Below are 19,201 nucleotides of genomic sequence, written 5' to 3'. Positions count from 1 at the left end.
ATGCCAAGGCTGAAAAAAGCATTTAAACAATTATAGTAGTCTTTAAATGAACTTTTATGGGGGCTTCTTTTATTTATATCCTATTTATTATATTATGTACAAAAGATTAGTGACTAAAGAGCTGTGCTTGTTTATTTATTTCTCACCCACTAGTTAAAACTTGGTAATGCAGGTTACTCAAATGAAGCATCTACCTGCGATCCTCCCGGGAAAGTCTGTTCTTTGGTGAGGACATGCTAATTCTTGAGAGTTACAACCATGACTTTAGCTGTAATATGGACATTCCAAATGTCCTCTTGCAGGGTTACAAAGCCTTTTATTCACTGAACCAATAACTGAGTCTCCTATGTGCCAGGCATTTGCAAAGAATGGAAGTTTAAGAGATACAGAACATTCTGCCCTTTGGAAGCTCCAGTCTAGGAGAGAAATCTAAACGAGAAGTGCTGTAGAAAGGGTCAACTCGAGATACTATTTTAGAAAAAAATGGTTTGTGGTCTGGCCTGAGACAAAGATGGAAGTTATGGGAAGAGACATAGGCTGCTGTCCTCACCAAAGTAAATTTAGGTACAGATTTTCAGATTAATTTACAGTTTTATAGGTTTTCAGGAAAAAAATCCTCTCAAGCCCATGTGGGTGTAAAGAAGGTGAGTTTTAGAGTCATAAAAACTCAGGTTTCAGGCCATGCTCAGGACGAAGACCCACCTGGACCTGGCAAGTTGTTTACCTTCTGAGCTGTGGACAGAAGTTCACGTCTGTTACACGGACACGATGGTATCCAACTTACCTGATGTTATGAGGAAGCAATGAGATGACCTGGGTAAAGCAGTTGGCATCTAGAAAGGGGTTAATAATTTGTAGCTCTTCTTATTATAATGTCAAGAGTGGAACTCCAGCAATGTCTTTTACTTCAGAGCCCAAACATCTCCATCTGGAGAGAGAGAGCCTCCCATGTGTCTTGCTAACTTCAGAGATGAGCTTCCTCCCGGCCTCCCCTGTGTATTGCCACCAGCATGATCCAGCTGAAACCCAGAGCTGAAATGCTTCCCTATTTCAACCCTTCAATGAGCCTACTGCCTAAAAATGAAGTTCCTCTTTCCTGCTTGATATACAAGATCGCCCAAGATTGATGGGATCTATTTCCCCCATCTTGTCTTCTCCCTCCCTCCTACCTCTTAGGACTTTCTACTTCACCAACCAAACAAGGCTGGGACGCTGAACACAGCGCAGCCCTCTTCCTCTGTGCTTTGTCTTCTGTTGGCATGCCGCTTCACCTCGACTTTCTGTAAACATCTTTTAATACATCAGGCATTTATGGAAAAATTCCCTGGCTGTAACTTTCCATGATAACATGACTGTGCTCTGTACCTACTGCACACAATTGCTTGTAAGTTGTTTAACAATTAGATATTTTCACAATCCCTCTTCCTGACTACATGCATGCTTCTCAGGGTCTCCCGTGTGCCTCTGTAACCCTAATTCCCAGCCCAGTTCCTGGGACCTAGTTGGCATTTGGTACAATTTATTGAAGTCAGTGTAACTGCGGTTGCTCTTTTTTATTCTGACTTGGTTTAATGTATATTTGTAAATTCTTGTTTCCCTTAGGACAAAGCCCTGACAATTGCTACAGTTTGTTGTTAGCATTGCTGATAATTATAAATCTTGTTTCAGGCACTTTATCTCCATTATTGCATAACTCGGAATTGATTTGCTATGCATCATAATTTGTCTGGTTCCTCTCTGTGTCCTTGCATTGTCTGCAGTGACCTACGCACATCTCTAAAGCAATGTTGTCATTCCTTTCTTCCCCTAGCCCTGGTGAACCCCTCTGTGCCCTCTGGCACCTTTGGCCATTCACTTTAATTATCCTTCATCTTCCTTATGACTTGTTCACTATTGTTTTGAGGCCCATGTCTCCAATGTCATCTGGTGTCCCCTGATGATATATTCTGGAACCAACTCTGCGTGTCTGGAATGTGCGTCTCTTCGTCAGAATAACCTGTGCTCATCACCTACGCTGTCATACTAATAGCACTTGGGGATATTTATGGGTCTTTGTAAATACCACAATGGCTTCTGCTGCATCGCCTGATTGTTTTTCTGATACTAATGTTTGGATGTTGGCTAATTTTCTTAAGCATAATGCTGATAAAATAGGGCTATTATAGAAAAGTCCTCTCCACAGAGATATCTATTGACTCCTTCATCCTGCATGGTTTCTTGAGTCTGCTTTTTTTTTCAGACTTCCTAATCTTCGAATCACTTTTGACTTTGAGTTTCCTTGTGAGACATATTTGAAATAAATCATCATTTTCATGATTATCTTTATGTCACTGTCTTAAATTTAAATCTCTGATTCCATTGAATGAGACTTCCAATGAAACAAAAATACCACGTGCATTTATTACCATCCCTCACATCTCGACATCAAAAGGTAGACTGTTCTGTTGATCATTGCCTTTGACTTTCCCGTTAGTTTGCTGTCATCATTTAAAATACATAACATACTTTCTGCTCTTCATCATTTTAATAGACAGTTCCTGACTTCTCCCGAACACAGTTGTTTTGATACAATTCCTTTCCTTTTACTTGGACAATCCGAATCACTGATTTCTTCAGCTGACTTTCTATTTCTCCATGTGAGGCTTTTCCAAATCCTTTCTCCCCCTTGCCATTATTATTTTATTTACCTTGGAATAAAATAAAATCTCATTATATAACATTCCACAAATTTGGGAGTTGTATTAATTCAGTGCATTATAGATGGAATGAATTAATTTGTTCTCACACTGCTATAAAGATACTACATGAGGCCGGGCGCGGTGGCTCACGCCTGTAATCCCAGCACTTTGGGAGGCCGAGGCGGGCGGATCACAAGGTCAGGAGATCGAGACCACGGTGAAACCCCGTCTCTACTAAAAATACAAAAAATTAGCCGGGCGCGGTTGTGGGCGCCTGTAGTCCCAGCTACTCAGGAGGCTGAGGCAGGAGAATGGCGTGAACCCGGGAGGCGGAGCTTGCAGTGAGCCGAGATCGCGCCACTGCACTCCAGCCTGGGCGACAGAGCGAGTCTCCGTCTCAAAAAAAAAAAAAAAAAAAAAAAAAAGATACTACCTGAGACTGGGTACTTTATAAACAAAAAAAGTTTAATCGACTAGCAGTTCCACATGGCTGCGGAGGCCTCAGGAAACTTACTTAATCATAGCAGAAGGCAAAGAAGAAGCCAGGCACATCTTACGTGGTACCAGAAGAGAGAGAGAATGCAGAAGAAACTGCCACTTTTAAACCGTCAGCTCTCGTGAGAACTTGCTCACTATCCTGAGAACAACATGAGGGAAACTGCCTCCATGATTCAATTACCTCCCACTAGGTCCCTCCCTTGACATGTGGGGATTACAATTCGAGGTGAGATTTGGATGGGGACACAGAGCCAAGCCATATCATGGAAGCATGCCTTTGCTCTGCAACTAAAAGACATACCCAACTCAAGAATCCACTCCAGTCAAAGTAGGTTGAAAGCGAAACCGACTGCACATCATTTCCCTGTCTTCATCACTCAGTACCTACAGTGAAGCCCTGGCCATCTACTCACGGCTGTGCCTCTTTCATTAGTCAACATCACTTCCGTGGTCTCCAGCCCTCCACCTCTACCCATCATCAAAAGCATTCTCTATCGCAAATGCCCTCGTGCCATCAATCTCTTCTCCTAGTGTTTCCTCCAGTTTCTTGCATTGTTACTTGGCTCTCTGCTGGGACCATAACTTTCCCAGATGCCCATCAATAGCTGCTGTATATTTTCTTGCACTTCATGTATTTCAGGGACAGAGAATGGCATTGGTTTCTTCCTGGATCCTCATTGCTGCTTCAGAACATAACCCCTTCACTTCTCCTTTTGTAAAAAGAAAATTGAACAACAAAACCCCTAGTCTTCTGATGCTCAAGACATTTCACACTAATAACCATCTCTCCCTCCGTTGCTATCGTCTACCTTCTGACCATCAAAATATGAATTTTGCACACAACTTAACAGTCTTTTTCTTTTCCCCAAGTCCTCTCATCAGTGCAGGTGACTTCTCACCCCTGTGGGTAGGTCTATCCCTGGCCCTCCCTCTGTGGACTTCTACTTTGCTTTAGCTTGTCACTCCTGCAGTCATGCTGACAAGCTTGTTATGAGTCATAACTAGAAACACCTCCAAAGTCATGATTAGAGCAGTGACTTTCAACCATGAATTTTCTCTATCTCCTGCTAACTTGTGAAATTATTTCCACCATGACAGTTCTTCCATCTTGCCAAGCCTTCTACCCACATCTATTTTTTTTTTCTCTATCAGCCTTCTCCTTTCTTCACTTCCCTACTCATGGAGCTAGAACGTAATGATTCATCTTTTTATCAAATCTTGTCAATACCCAAAGCCCTCTTGCCCCTTAGTTTGTGTGTGGTTTCTTTCCCCCAAACTGGTCTGACAAAAATCCACCTTAGAAGGACCCAACTATCGTTCTTCTTTGACTGCCCCTAATTAGCTGAGTTCTTCTGGAGGATGCTACATATCAGGAGAGAAAGGATCTACCTTAAATTCATCACTAAATGGCCAGGTACAGTGGCTCACGCCTGTAATCCCAGCACTTTGGGAGGCCGAGGGGGGCAGATAATGAGGTCAGGAGTTTGAGACCAACCTGGCCAACATGGTGAAACCCCATCTCTACTAAAAATACAAAAATGAGCCCGATGTGGTGGTGGGCTTCTGTAGTCCCAGCTGCTCCGGAGGCTGAGGCAGGAGAATCGCGGGAACCCAGGAGGCGGATGTTGCAGTGAGCCGAGACCGCGCCACTGCACTCAAGCCTGGGAGACAGAGTGAGACTCCACTAAAAACAAAACAAAACAAAACAAAAAAAACAGTCACTAAAAGCAGTGCAACTTCAATCCTACTAGAGATTTCTTTAGTTAACTATTACTCCACTCTACACAAGAATGATTTCAAACAATTTCCAGTTTCCATAAATCTCTGAGCACTTTCCTGGGCACAGTTAGGGACACTTGGTTGCTGTCCTCATTTCCCATTTTACAAAAAAAGAGGTAGGCATTGGATAGGAGTTCTGTCATCTTCTGAAAAACACAGAACTTTCAGTACTGTTCACTGTCTTTGTGCTTCCCCCTTACATAATTAGGGAAACTCCTCTGTTTATTCTCTGGACTCTACCTTCTGCCATCCTATTCTTTTTCTCTGGAATGCATTTAATTCCTTTTTCTCCAGGATCATTTAAAATAGCTTCTAAATATATTCCCATTCCACAGAAATCATTATGAATAGAAGCAGAGTTCACTATAGAAGGGGAACAGAACACAGTGCTTAAGAGCACAGACTCAAGAGCCATATTGCCTGGGGTCAAGTCCCAGCTTAATCATTCTTTAGCTTTGTGACTTTGGCAAGTCTCTCTTGATCTGAGGACAAATGACATTTTTCAGGTTTGGGAAATTATTTTTCCATTGTGTTTTTGGAATCTCTTCTCTTTTCTTCCTTTTCCTGGTTTATGACACTCCTCTTATTGGAATATTAGACCTCCTGCACTTGTCTATCCTTCATATTTTCTGTTTTCTCTTTCTGTTATTTTATTCCATGTCCTTGAAGATGTCCTGGACTTCTTTCCCTTTTCATTGATGTATTTTTTTTTCAATTTCATTAATCATATATAACGCCTCAGTTATTTTATGATTATGATTTTTTTCATTGCATTCTATTTTATAAATATAGCATTTTCTCAAATCTCTCTATCAATGAGAAGATTTCTTTTTCAAAGTCTATTTATTCTCTAAATGCCTGTTTCTTTCTGGGCTCATTTTTCTTTTCTTTCTTTTTCCTTGATCTTGATGTTTCACCTTGACAAGGCCCTTCATTGAAATGGGCTCTTTTAAAGGACTGAAGGATGGGGAAGCTGGTTGGGACCGTCTCTCTGGAGTGTGAGAGAGCACCACCCACTGCCTACCCCTCACCACACGCGATCATTTCCTGCTTCTCTTTTTCCTGGGGTAGACTCATGGAGCCTCTTAAATGTGGGCATAGCCTATTTCCTAGCTGGCTTCTGGTCAGGGTGAATGGGCAGAGTGCCTACTATCAGCTGCAAGCTCCTCTCCCCCATCCAAGAGAAAAGGTGAGAACAAGAAGAGCTTGACCCTGGACTGCCAGCACCCCCATTGTTTTTCCTATTTTGTTGTTCCACTGGAAATAAATTCCCAGTTGTCTAGGCACTAAAGACCTTCAGGGAAATGAATGTTCGTGGACTTGCCCTATTGCTGGCCCTCTTGTTTTCTCTAATTCTCTCCTGGATCTGGTTTTCTCTGCTGTCCCACAGCCTCTCGGTGGAGACGCACAGGACTGCTGCCCCCTTCCTGAAGCCCCTTTCCAGAGCTGTGCGCTCTGGACTGTGTTCCTTGTATGTGCTTCACAAGCCTATAGGCTTCCTTTGCTTTCCCTTTCCCAACAATTCACTGAAAACTCCTATCTGTCAATGGCCTCTTCTTCAGAGCTACGGACTTACTTATTTTTATAAAAGTATTTGCTATTTGTATAAAAAGTCTGATGGACTTCAAGAGAGGTGAGAAGCAATCCATGCACTCATTTCTACCAATTTAAATTTGAGACTCTTATAACTAGTTAACCAATTCATGAACGAAGAATTATTTTTTTTTGGTATGGAATGATTAATCACTAAGCATAAGGCTTGAGACTTTCATCTGTGTCATGTCATCAACTTCTCATAATGACCCTAAGTATCCCCAGTTCACAAGTGAGGAAACTGAAGTTTGGAGAAGTCTATTAATTTGCTTGAGGTTGCAGAGCTCATAAATGGCTGAACCAGTATTTGAACCCAGGTCCTCCAATTCTAAGCTGTTTGCTTTATTTATTTTACATCTGAAAACAAAGTAGCTATCATAGACTTTGAGGAAGGCTGAATATAATGAAGAAAGACAGAAATTGTGTATATGATCACCTGTGTGAGATATAGCACCTGGATCTCTTTGTACAATGGGCGAACAAACAACAATGAGCTTGTTCTTGGGAATTTACGTTAACAGGATAACTTGACAGTCAGAAATAGGAGCAGTATTTGTGAGTCCTAAAAATATCTGAGGACAGAATTAGGATCTAAAATGGTCATAACAGGCATGACTGGCCAGGTGCAGTGGCTCATGCCTGAAATTCCAGCACTTTGGGAGGCCGAAGGGGGCTGATTGCTTGAGTCCAGAGGTTAGAGACCAGCCTGGGCAACATGGCAGAAACCCTGTCTCTACAAAACCACAAAGAATTAGCCAGGCGTGGTGGTGCACACCTGTTGTCCCATCTGCTCAGGAGGCTGAGGTGGGAGGATAGCTTGAGCTTGGGAGGTCGAGGTTGCAGCAAACCGTGATTGCATCACCGTACTCCAGCCTGGGTGACAGAGCGAGACCCTGTCTGGAAAACAAACAACCAACCAGGTATGACTGGAAAAATTAAATCTAATCGAAGTGATTTAGTAGGGACAGGATTATCAGATTTAACAAATAACATTAAGGAACACTTAATTATATGTGAATTTCAGATAGATAATGATTAATGTTTTGGTACAAATATGTCCCACTAAAAATTGTTTGTCTGAAATTTAAATGTAACTGGGCTTACTGTACTTTGTCAATGCTACACAGAGGTAAATGCATTCTTTTGCATTCCAGCCTTAAAACTCAATTATGCAACTGTAGAGTCAGGAAGGGACTCCTAGGAGTTCATGTGACAAGGCTTATTTGTTTGTTTAGGTTGACTGCAGTATCAATATAAGTCTTATAATGTGGAGGGAAAAAGGCAAGTGACAGCTGAGGCCACATTAAAACAATGTGGCTCTCTTCCTTAGAGCCCCTAAGGAAATGTTTCTCAAAATACGGATCGAGGAATACTTGTTCAAGTACTTGGGCTATTTTGTAAAATGCAGCTTTCTGGGCTCTGGAAATGGGCACTGTTGGGGCCAGGCTACACCCAGTAGGTCGGGATCAGGTTCCAGCGCTGTTAGAAACACGTCCTGAGCGAGGAGACCAGGATGGTGGCGCATCTGCTACGCTGTGACAGGCGAAATAACAGAAAGAGCCCCCCCGCGCTGTTTAGCCTAGAGAATTTTCAAGACAGCGGTTTCTTCAAAATACAATTGTGGAAGAAAGTTTGAATTTTTTTTTTTTTTTCATTTTGTGCGCAGAAGTTAGAATCACAACCGATGAAAACAAATTATGAACAAAGTTCGGTTTAATATAACCTGTATTCTATCTAAAAATAGAATGAAACTCCTCCGGAGATGGTGACTTTGCCATCAATGGGGAGTGTTTCAGAAATGAAGGGGGAAGGCTTGCCAGAGATTCTGTTGCTATGAATCTCTGGGAGGCTGGCTTCAGGTCAATTTTGTGCACCAGTACCAGACACTTCCTAAGGCCTTTGCCCACAAAAATCTTCATTTCAATATTGAGAACCAGCATGTTTTCAGAGATCAATGAAAATAATTTCAGTGTTGAAATTTTTAAAAACTAAAATAAAATAACCAGGCCTCTGGATTTTGACTGGCATAGAAAATGCTGAGAGTGACCTGATGGTTTTCAAAATCACGTTGGATACAGTTGAGAAGGAACTTAAGCTCCTCATTTTGAGGATGAAGAGAAGAAATGCATTGTCAACAGATGATTCCCCCCGCCCCCCCAACCCCTAACAAAAGGCAGGGTTGTTCAGGGGGCAAACTGTGGAATCTCCTTTTCCAGACGAAATCTTTCTGCAATGGCTGAGTCAAGTTCAGCCGAATGGGAGAGTGGGCCGTGGGGAAATGTGTTACTTGTGTGTTACTCTTAGCAATCGTATGATCCTTATTTAACTTAAAAGTATTTCCTTTAAAATTGCACAGGCATAACCCGAACAGCAATACCATCACTTCTTTTCAAAATGTGCATTCTTAATTTCATTCTTTTCTAATTTGAAATATTTGAAAGTGCCGACTCTAGTTCGACTCTAGTTCGTCTTTCAGCACAAACCAACATGCCATGCAGCAAACTCACATTCCTTATTGAAAGGGAAAAGCGCTGTGTTTTTTGAGAGGGAAGGGAACGCTTTTAAGTGAAGCACTTACAGTTCATGTCGTTTTCAGTGGGAGATGAAGCTGCTGAGAAACGGAATGTTTGTTTGTTTGTTTTTTCCACAATACAATGAATTTTTAAAAGTGAGCTCACTCATGACCCAAACTACCCAAGTCTGAGCCAAGTGAAGTGCCCCTGGAGTTCTGGAAAATGCAGGAGGCCTCCGTGGGCTGGGTGCTCCCCAGCACAGCCATCCCTTTTCTAGTAATTACTTAATAGCCTGTGCCTTTGTCTTTTGCTTTGTTTTCTTAAGGAAATGATTTAAAAAAAAAAAAAAGAAAAGAAAAGAAACCGGTGGACAATAAGAAATGAGACTATTCAGCAAGCGGGCGGGAGGCAGCGCTGAAAGAGGCGGCGGCCGTGGATGCCACGGCGCTGGGTTCGAGTCCCGGTCCAGGGAGTTTGAGGGGAACGGGATGCGGTGGCCGCAGCGGCCATGGGGGTCCCGCAGACCTGGCCCAGGGTGCGGGAGGAGTTGCCTGAGCCACTGTTTTAATTCCAGTGAACTCATTAAAAGACGAGAGGGCCCCAGGGACCTCCCTGAGGACGTTTGGATTGGGGGAGGGGGGGTTCAGGGCTTTCCTACCCTCCCCATTTCCATCCCTCAGAATGTTCTAGGAATCCCAGCACACAGAAAGACGCAGTGGCCGAGGCCAGTAGAAGGAAGCCGGCGAAGGGCGGAGGAGGACACGCGGGGCCGGGGTCGGGGGTGCGGGGCAGGTCCTGAGGCGCGGACACCCGGGCAGGTTCGGGGCGCAGCCCGGGAGGACCTTGGACGTTGGGAGAGGCCTGGCGGGGGGAGGACGGGGAAGGGAACGGGGACAGGGCGCAGGGCAGAGGAAGGGGACGGGAACAGGGACGGAAACGGGAACAAGGGGCAGGGCACAGAGCGCAGGGGCGCAGAGAAGGGGATGAAGACGGGGCCGGGGGGCCCCCGAGGGGGTCTCCGTGCGGGAATCAGGGTCGCCACCCAGCCGAGAGCGGCCCCTGACGTTTCTGCCGCGCGCTGGGACCGAACCTACAGGAAGCAAAACCCTAGAGGAAGAAGTCGGTGGCTTTTTGGCTCGAAGACAAAATGGAGCCCTGCCGGTGCAGCCTGGGCTCCCTCAGGCACATCCCCAGCCACTGCAGGTGTCCCCGGAGGCCTTGAAGTCCTCCCGCGCGTCTCGATGCCACCAGTTTTTGTTTCTTTGGTGAGGAATCGGTTCACGGTGAAACTTCCTTCCTCTGCCGGTGGGGAGCCGAGGCTGGGCCGGCAGGCGAGGGTTGCGCTGGGACGCACTGCCCCCTACTGGCCGCTGCGCCGCGTTCGCAGCTGCTCGAGCGGGTGGTTCTGTGAACTTGGATTAATTTAAACACAGCCTTAGATTTGGCTTTTTTTCCCTCTCGGGCGAATCTTATTTAAAAAAAAAAAAAAAAAAAAAAGTAGGGAGAGTACCAAACTTAATAAACAGACTGAAGGGGGATATTATTTCTTAACCTTTATATAGTCTCCTGAAAGAGTGAAAATTTTATTGTGAGAGTAAAACCAGAGTTTGGCTCTCTGGTATCCCTTCTGCTTTAATGTGCTTTGAGACTATCCTTATGAGACTAGAAATTCTTTGGTTAATGCATATTTTTTAAAGACTAAATCATACTACTTTCCAAAATATTAGGCTCTATCAGCAATCCTTGATATGTAAAGCAACCATCTTAGTTCTAACTCCAAGAGCAAAACAAATAATGCAGTGAAGTATCTTTAAAGTCCAAACAAAATGTTACCAGACATACTTGAGATATAGCGTCTAAATTACTAGGTTACATAAATTGCTCACAAGCAACCATCACCTGATCATTTAATGCTTTCTAATAACTTAATGTCCCTAAATTGTAGAGTAGATTAATGCGTAATCGTCAAAGGAACTGTGCTCAAGTGAAAGTCACTTGCAAATCCTGGATTGGAATTAATTGTCTCAAAATCCTTAGCCTATTGCTTCAACTACAGAACAATGCCTTTATTAGTAAGCAGGAGAAAGAAGTTGCTGTGTCGAACACTTTATTGCAAATCCGAGGTTCAGCAGTGAATTCTAATTAATTGTATCATTTAAAAACTCCAAACTTGAAAACGTTTTTTCAAAGGGCGGCAACTGTGGCATGGAAATGGATGGATCATTGTTTATTTAAGGGATGTCTGTGGTAGAGTTAGTTGTGTTCTGTTGCGTATAATTATTTTGGGGTTTGGAGGAACCTGAGGTGGCTTTTCCTTGGGTTCTTCAAATTAAATAGCTGGGTTGCACACATCTTCATTGGGTTCTGGTTGAGTAAACCTCAGTGTATTGGAGTGTCACATCACTTCCTGGATGAACAGTTGGTTGCCGAGAGCAGGTTTATTTAAAGCCAGAAACTCGTTTAAATAAGTCTTTGGTCACGCTGTTGAGGGAGCTGTTAATGCAGTATGAGCAGCGACCATCCATGCATGGGGAAGCTGATAAAAGAATCTCTGGTTTTCTGACGATGTAGGTCTTAACGGAGCCTTTTTGGTAAATCTAAGACTTTATGTTCATTTTATTATACACAGTCTTAATTTGAGTCTGAAAAGGGGAGCTCCAGGGCAGACATAAAATTAACTTCTCTTTCAGCCTCCTAACCTTTGGGTTTTAATTTATTCACTTGTCAATCTTATGAATGCCTCATGAACCCCAGCGATTGATTTCCGTGGCCAATGCTATTTTTCCTGTTTATTATAAGATATTGTCCCATTGTTGCCGGCCGTTTGCACTCAGTCAGATTTCCCACACAGCGGACAGGAAACCGTTCCATGGCATCAGACTTCCTTAGATTGATTTTCACAGAGGCAGGGAGGGACCTGCCCACTTCTGGGCCCTTTGTGCTGAGACTACACAAGGGCCCCAGCAACCCGCCTGTGTGGACGCTTCCTTCCAGGCCCCAGTGCAGACAGCAGTCTCCCCAGGCCCTCCCACCGCAGTCCCACGCAGTCCCTGGGAAAAGCTCCCCTTATCACCGCTGAATGTTATGTCATTTCTTTTTACTCACGATGTTTATTGTCTTTAGAGCCTGCTCTGTGGGAATGTTCTTTTCAAGGGCGACAATGGGGAACCGAGGAACAACACTGGTGAAATCACACAGCCCTGGAGCACCAGGCCTTCCAGTCGCTTCATAATTAGAAAACAAAACACTCAGCTACAATACAAATGATGTTTTTACACTCTCTGGCTACTGAATTATTTATTAATACAAAGCTTTATCACCACTGTATTACCTACCACCCTAAAAGTAGGTTACAGGAAAAACTGAGAACCCATTCGGGATGAACCAGAAGAATGAAAGGGCTCTTTCTAAAAAGTAGTCCATGTTTATGTTACTATTTTGAGTTTTGCTGAACACCCATAAGCTTTTTGGCAAACGTCAGCATGTGCCCAGTGAGCTGGGATTTAAGAGACACCTGTCCTACCTATACCCAACACTCAGCTTGAAATAATTTAAACACAGCAAACTGACTGAGACAGCACATGTGGGCGTTTTACATTTTTAAAAAGTAGGCAGCTGCAATTATTGATTTGTTTAGATATGTACCATCAGACTCCAAATTATTTTTTTCTTATTGTAAATTTGTCTTGCTAGGACTAGTTTATTGCAAAATATAACAAAATGTACTGGATAACATTATTAAAAATCAGGCACCATCGTTTGAAAATGATTATTAATTTACACTCTGAAATCATGTTCCCCCGAGGAGCTCATTATCAATTAGAAAACCTCCTGCAGTAAATAGTTGACAGATGAAGCCAGTTCCACAACCACAGCTACAACCCCACGGAGAAATCTATATGTAAAAGACGCTTTAGATTTTTTTTGGAGGGGTTCTTCTTCTTCTTTTTTTATTTATTTTTTATTATTTTTTTTATTTTCCCGAAGATTTCAGAGGTCATACGGAGAATGATGTAAATTTTATGGAGACTTTATCAAGGGAACTCGATGTCAAAACAGAGGAATCTACAGAGAAGAAACTCAATTTCTACTGCAGAGCTGTACATGTCAGCATGAATCATTTCCACCTGTGGAAATTGATGACCAATACATAGATCTGAGTGAATGAATGATTTTGATCATTTAAAAACCCAGTCTTGTTCATTTGCATCTGCAGTGGGCAGTCCTCTTAGAGTTTGAACTTCATTAAATCATTTCCATAGTTTAGAATTAATTGAATTAATTAATTACTTAAAACAAGGCTTTCAGATAGAGGAAGCTACAGACATATGCACTTCTGTTTTACTAATTTGGAAACAGAAGGCCGCAGGTACTGCGTATGCAACTGTATCTTCCCAGCGAGCAGCCTGGATGGGAGGCAGCCTTCAGTTCCACTGTTCTCCTTTTTGTGTGTGTGTGTTGGTGGGGGGCGGGGGGAACTTATCTTCTAGTGAATACATATCAGGAATTAAAATGGATGAGCTGATCATTTAATTCGACATGAATAGATACTGGGACATGTCCCAGATAGGTTCCGCTTCAGGATGAATATGGGGAAATGCGATGCATCCTGGGAGACGTTTATTCCCCCTCATCCACTTGACGAAGTGATTGATACTGCAGCTTACAGATTTGATCAGATTATTAATAGAGGCAGGTGGGCCATGCGGAAGGTATGTTACTATGTTAATTATGAATTTCAGTATTTATTCTCTAATGGATATTCATGGTGTCATATTTCTCACTTACTTTGTTCTTAGGTCATAGTTTCAATCTTTTATAAACCTTGGCCAATATCAACAGATTATAAGAACTGGATCCAAGGATTTTTGTTCACAACTTTCTTTACATAGTAATTCCAGACGAAAGGCTACAAAAACGTTGTCTTGAATATTTTTGAGAACATGGTTCTTGTTCTCCTCGGAGAGTGCATAGGATAAGGATCTTAGGTGCCTTTCCTGGCTCTCTGATTTTAGAGTCCAAAGTGGAGGTGGGGCGCGGTGGCTCACTCCTGTAATTCCAGCACTTTGGGAGGCTGAGGAGGGCAGATCACAAGGTCAAGAGATCGAGACCATACTGGCCAACATGGTGAAACCCTGTCTCTACTAAAAATACAGAAATTAGCTGGTTGTGGTGGTGGGCGCCTGTAGAGGCTGAGGCAGGAGAATCACTTGAACCCGGGAGGCGGAGGTTGCAGTGAGCTGAGATCACGCCACTGCACTCCAGCCTGGCAACAGAGTGAGACTCCATCTCAAAAAAAAAAAAAAAGAAAAAAAAAGTAAAGTGGTCTCAAGAGGGTGGGGAAATTTAAATTTGTGAGCAAAGTAGGCCACTGGGGAGTGGGGCAAGGAATGTATGCGTGAAACTATGTGTTCACCTGGAGGGAGTAATCTAGGGATACCCTTAGGCCTCTGGCATCTTGATAGTGCTCGTGTCCAAGGCTGGGAAAATATTAAGAGGCAACACTTTTGGTTGAGGAATTAAGTAGGTCACAAGCTCAGTTGAGGATGTGTTGAGTTGCGGTGCTGAGTTGCAGTGCTGAGTTGCGGTGCTGAGTTTCAGTGTTGAGTTGTGGTGTTGAGTTGCAGTGCTGTGTTGCAGTGCTGAGTTGTGATAGTGAGCGGGAGGCACATGCAGATATCTGTGTCCAGAAAGGTAGTTGCTCCATGCACAGGGGACTGGGAAGGGTGGTGAATTTCTGGTTTGTAGATGATGTCATCAGAACCTTGAGAATACCTGAGATCCCACAGCGGAACGTGAAAAAATGATTCCAGGGGGCCAAGGAAAATACCCACAGTGGATACCCATTTTAAGGATAAGGAGAGGAGTGCCTACAAATAAAATGAAAAAAAAAATAAAGAATCATTAGAGAATAGTCACAGAAATTACGTCAGTGAATCCTTGTAAAATCTTTACTCAGGAAGCCGTTTGTCATGTAACGAAGTCTCTTTTATATGAAAACTTCATCTAGTGTTGATACACTTTTGCTAGGGGATTGTAGGCTTGTGAGGTTCAATCCATTACATTGTGAATAGATTATATGTATAAATTGCACAGTGAGAAGCTGCAAACATAGGCAATTGCTTTGGGTCTTGAGAATGTTTTACATGCTTGTTTCTGCATAATATTTTTCCTAAAGTACAGCATAGAAGAAACTCACTTCTTAGAGCCCCAGAGAACATAAAAGTGGTTATCACACCATACTGTCATTATGAGTCATCTCAAAAATGAAGGAGGGAGGCCAGTCACCTCATGAGGCAAGAGCATTTATCCGCCAGGGCCACGGCACCTGATGGTGGATGAATTCCTTTTCTCAGGTAGTTTTTTTCTCTGCCTAAATTATGAAATAGTTCAAGGAAAGGAACACCACCACCAAAGGACAGAGAAAACTGTGTTTTATCTTTACCAGGAAATACATGGGTTTATTTCCATTGTTTGTTAAAAACAAACAAGGTAACTCTTCTGATTGAGGGCTGTCTTTGGGGCTTTAGAATCTACCTGTCATTGCCTTAAAAAAACAGGCTAATTAATACACTCATACTTTGGAAAGGAGAAGGGACTGTCCCTTGATATTTGGCCATGCAGTGTTCTAAAATACTGAGTGATGAGAGGGGTCCAGGAAGATAAAGGCTGAGCAGTGTTTACAAGCTCTGATGATAAAGACGTATTTGGTGCTTTTTGTCAGAGTCTTTCTGGGAGTCCTGGGGGCAGAAAGCAGATGGCAGCCCGTAGGAAGAATGCATGGGAGGTGAGGAGGGGAGGAAGGGGATGGAGATATCACTTCTATCACTTGGAAGCAGCTTGGCAGAGAAGGGAAAGAAAGCTAGAAAGGTGAAGGCTAGAAAGGGATACGGAGTCAGAGTAATTTTTGTTTCTTTGTTTCACTTTGGGAAATAACTGAGATTGTTTAGAAGCGGTGGATAATTGTGTTTGAGACAGAAATAAGAGGAGAGACCTCAGTCTGCTCAGGCTGCTATCACAAAAATGTCATAGCCTGGATGGGTCGTAAGCAACAGAAATTGATCTCTCACAGTTTTGGAGGCTCTAAGGTCAAGGTGCCAGCTGACTCTAGGTCAGATGAGGGCTGCTTCCTGGTTCCTAGACGGGCTGTCTTCTCCCTGTGTTCTCACCTGGCACAGAGGATGAGGCAGCTCTTGGGCTGTCTTTCATGAGCCGTTTTAGAATTCTATTTTTTAAGGGATTTTACAGTCGCTTTTTGAAGGTGGAGTCCTCCTGACCTAATCACCTAGCAGAGGTCCCGCCTTCACATACCATCACACTGGGGGTTAGAATTTTAATACATGAATTTGTTGGGGGTGGTACAGACATTCAGTGTATACCATTCTACCCCTGCCCCCACCACAAATTAACATCCTTCGCATATGCAGATATATTCATTACATACTGAGAGCCCTCAAAGTCTTAACATATTCTAGCACCAACACTAAAGTCTAAAATCCAAAGTCTTATCTAAATATCTTCTCAAACAAATCTGGCTGAGGCTCAAGGTACAGTTCATCCTCAGGTAAATTTCTCTCCAATTGTGAATCTGAAACCACACGTTACGTGCTTCCAAAATATAACAAAGGGGCTGGTGTAGGACAGACATTTCCATTCCAAAAGGGAGAATGAGGAAGGAAGAAGTGGGTGACAGGCCCACATAAGTTTCAGCTACCGGCACACTCCATGAGATCCTAAGGCTGAAGAATAATCCTCTTTGGCTCAATGTTCTGCCCTCCAGGTCCACTGAAGTGGCAGTGCCACCCCATGGCATGGTGGAATGGCCCTGGGGCAGCTCACTGCCTGGGTCCTACCCCTGAGGTTTAGGGAATCTCCATCGCTTGACACCTAGGTGTAGTCAGCACATCCCCGGGACCCGTGTACTCTGAAAGTCAGTGAAGATGGCACCATGTGGGTGCCATCAAGTTTTTGCAACTTGGGCCCTCCAGAAGGGTGGCTGTTGTGGCCTTTGTTTCACTGAGGCCTGCTGGAGCCATACCTAAGGTGGCCAAGGACTACAGCACCAGAGTGTGGGGAGCAGAGCCCATGATGTGAGGAGGCACCGGGTAGGGTGTTAAGGCCCCGTAGGCACCAGAAACTGCTCTCTCCTTCTTTTAAAACTGCTTTCCAAACCACCTTCCCACCCCCCAGGCCCCATACTCTGGACCTATGATGGGAATGACAGCTCTAAGCATCTGAGGATCTCTGAATCACTTTCCAGGCAATTCTTCCATTGTTTTAGAGAATAACACCTAATGGCTGATCCATACTCATCTCTTTATTGGAGATTTAGTTCTCATATTTTACAGAATGTTCTCATATTTTACATTTAATGTTCTCATATTTTACAGAATGGATAGGCTGAGAAATTTCCAAATCTTTAAATTTTGTTCTTTTTCTCCTTACCAATTCTGTCTTCACGTCATTTCTCTTTTGTTGCATTTTACTGTAAGCAGTCAGGCGGAGCTAAGCTGCACCTTTAGCACTTTGCTTAGAAATCACTTCAGCTAAATGTCCAATTTCTTTGCTTTCAAGTTCTACCTTCCACAAAACACTAGAACATGAACAGAATTTGACTGAGTTCTTTGCCTATATCTGAAAGGTCACCTTTCTACATTGTCCTGTATGTTCCTCATTTCTGTCTGAGACCTCATCAGAATGAACTTCACCATCCCTATTTCTACCAACATTCTGTTCAGGATCATTTCAGGCATTCTCTAAGAAGACTGAAGCTTTCTCTACAGCTCTCTTCTTTTCTTTCTGAGCCCTTATCAGAATTACCGTTAATGGTTTGTTCATGGCAACGTAACTTTTTCTAGCAGGCACCTCAAAAATCTCCCAGCCTCTACTCATTACCCAGCTCCAAATACATTTGGAACATTTTTAGATATTTATTAGAGCACACCCCCACTTCTTAGCACCAATTTCTGTCTTAGTCTGTTCAGGCGCTTAACAAAAATACAATAGACTGGGTGGCTTATAAACAATAGAAATTTATTTCTCACATTTCTGGAGGCTGGAAAATGCAAGATCAAGGCAGTGGAAGACTTGGCATCTGGTGAAAGTCTACTTCCTGGTTTGTAGATGGTACGTGGGAGGGGTAAGAGAGCACTCCAGAGTCTCTGTTAAAGTCATTGATCCCATTCCTAACCACCTAATCGCCTACCAATGGGTCCATCTCCAAATACCATCACAATGGAGGTTAGGATTTCAACATACTAATTTGGGGGGCAGGACACAAATATTCAGTCTATAGCAAAAGCATAAAAATATTTGAGCAGGGGAATGAGAGCAAGGATGAGTGTTTTTTCTTTCTTTTTTTTTTTTTTTTGAGACGGAGTCTCGCTTTGTCGCCCAGGCTGGAGTGCAGTGGCCGGATCTCAGCTCACTGCAAGCTCCGCCTCCCGGGTTTACGCCATTCTCCTGCCTCAGCCTCCCGAGTAACTGGGACTACAGGCGCCCACCACCTCGCCTGGCTAGTTTTTTGTATTTTTAGTAGAGACGGGGTTTCACCATATTAGCCAGGATGGTCTCGATCTCCTGACCTCGTGATCCACCCGTCTCGGCCTCCCAAAGTGCTGGATGAGTGTTTTTTCTTATCACTCCTAAGTGATCTTAATAAGCACAAGCACTAACCCCCACGACTGTCAGATCTCCAGTCCGGGTTTCTCATCTGGGCTGATTCACAGTCACCAGGATGTTCCCTCTTAAAACTGTCTCCCAAGTCCTCATTAACAACACAGAGAGAACACATTAGTTTGATGAATTCTGGGAGATTGCATTAGACTTATGACTTCTTGACTTCTCCATACCAATTGCCTTCTAATTTCTCACCCCCTTTTGATCTAAAGATTTATGTAGGTTGCTGAGGTTGGGCAAGGTGGCTCACGCCTGTAATCCCAGCACTTTGGGAGGCTGAGGCAGGCAGATCATGAGGTCAGGAGTTTGATACCAGCCTGGACAACAAGGTAAAACCCTGTCTCTACTAAAAATACAAAAATTAGCTGGGTGTAGTGGCCTTGGCATGCATCTGTAGTCCCAGCTACTTGGGAGGCTGAGGAAGGAAAATCGCTTGAACCTGGGAGGCAGAGGTTGCAGTGA

At 43.4% G+C, this 19,201-nt stretch overlaps 1 long non-coding RNA gene across 2 annotated transcripts; it reads left to right on the top strand.

The window, feature by feature from the left end:
- The first annotated feature begins 9,311 nt into the window (after positions 1 to 9,311).
- LOC139359198 (uncharacterized) lies at positions 9,312 to 13,216 on the top strand. 2 transcript variants are annotated; one of them, XR_011615101.1, is made up of 3 exons: positions 9,312 to 9,879; positions 10,158 to 10,326; positions 13,049 to 13,216. It is a non-coding gene; the product is annotated as an uncharacterized lncRNA (long non-coding RNA). The 2 variants fall into 2 exon arrangements; XR_011615100.1 differs by lacking the exon at positions 13,049 to 13,216 and adding an exon at positions 12,185 to 12,690.
- The last annotated feature ends 5,985 nt before the right edge of the window (positions 13,217 to 19,201 follow it).

The sequence above is a fragment of the Macaca nemestrina genome, chromosome 16, assembly GCF_043159975.1.
Source record: "Macaca nemestrina isolate mMacNem1 chromosome 16, mMacNem.hap1, whole genome shotgun sequence".
NCBI lineage: Eukaryota > Metazoa > Chordata > Mammalia > Primates > Cercopithecidae > Macaca > Macaca nemestrina.
The sequence above is the reverse complement of the archived record's forward strand: the minus strand, read 5'-3'. Positions and strand labels throughout refer to the sequence as shown.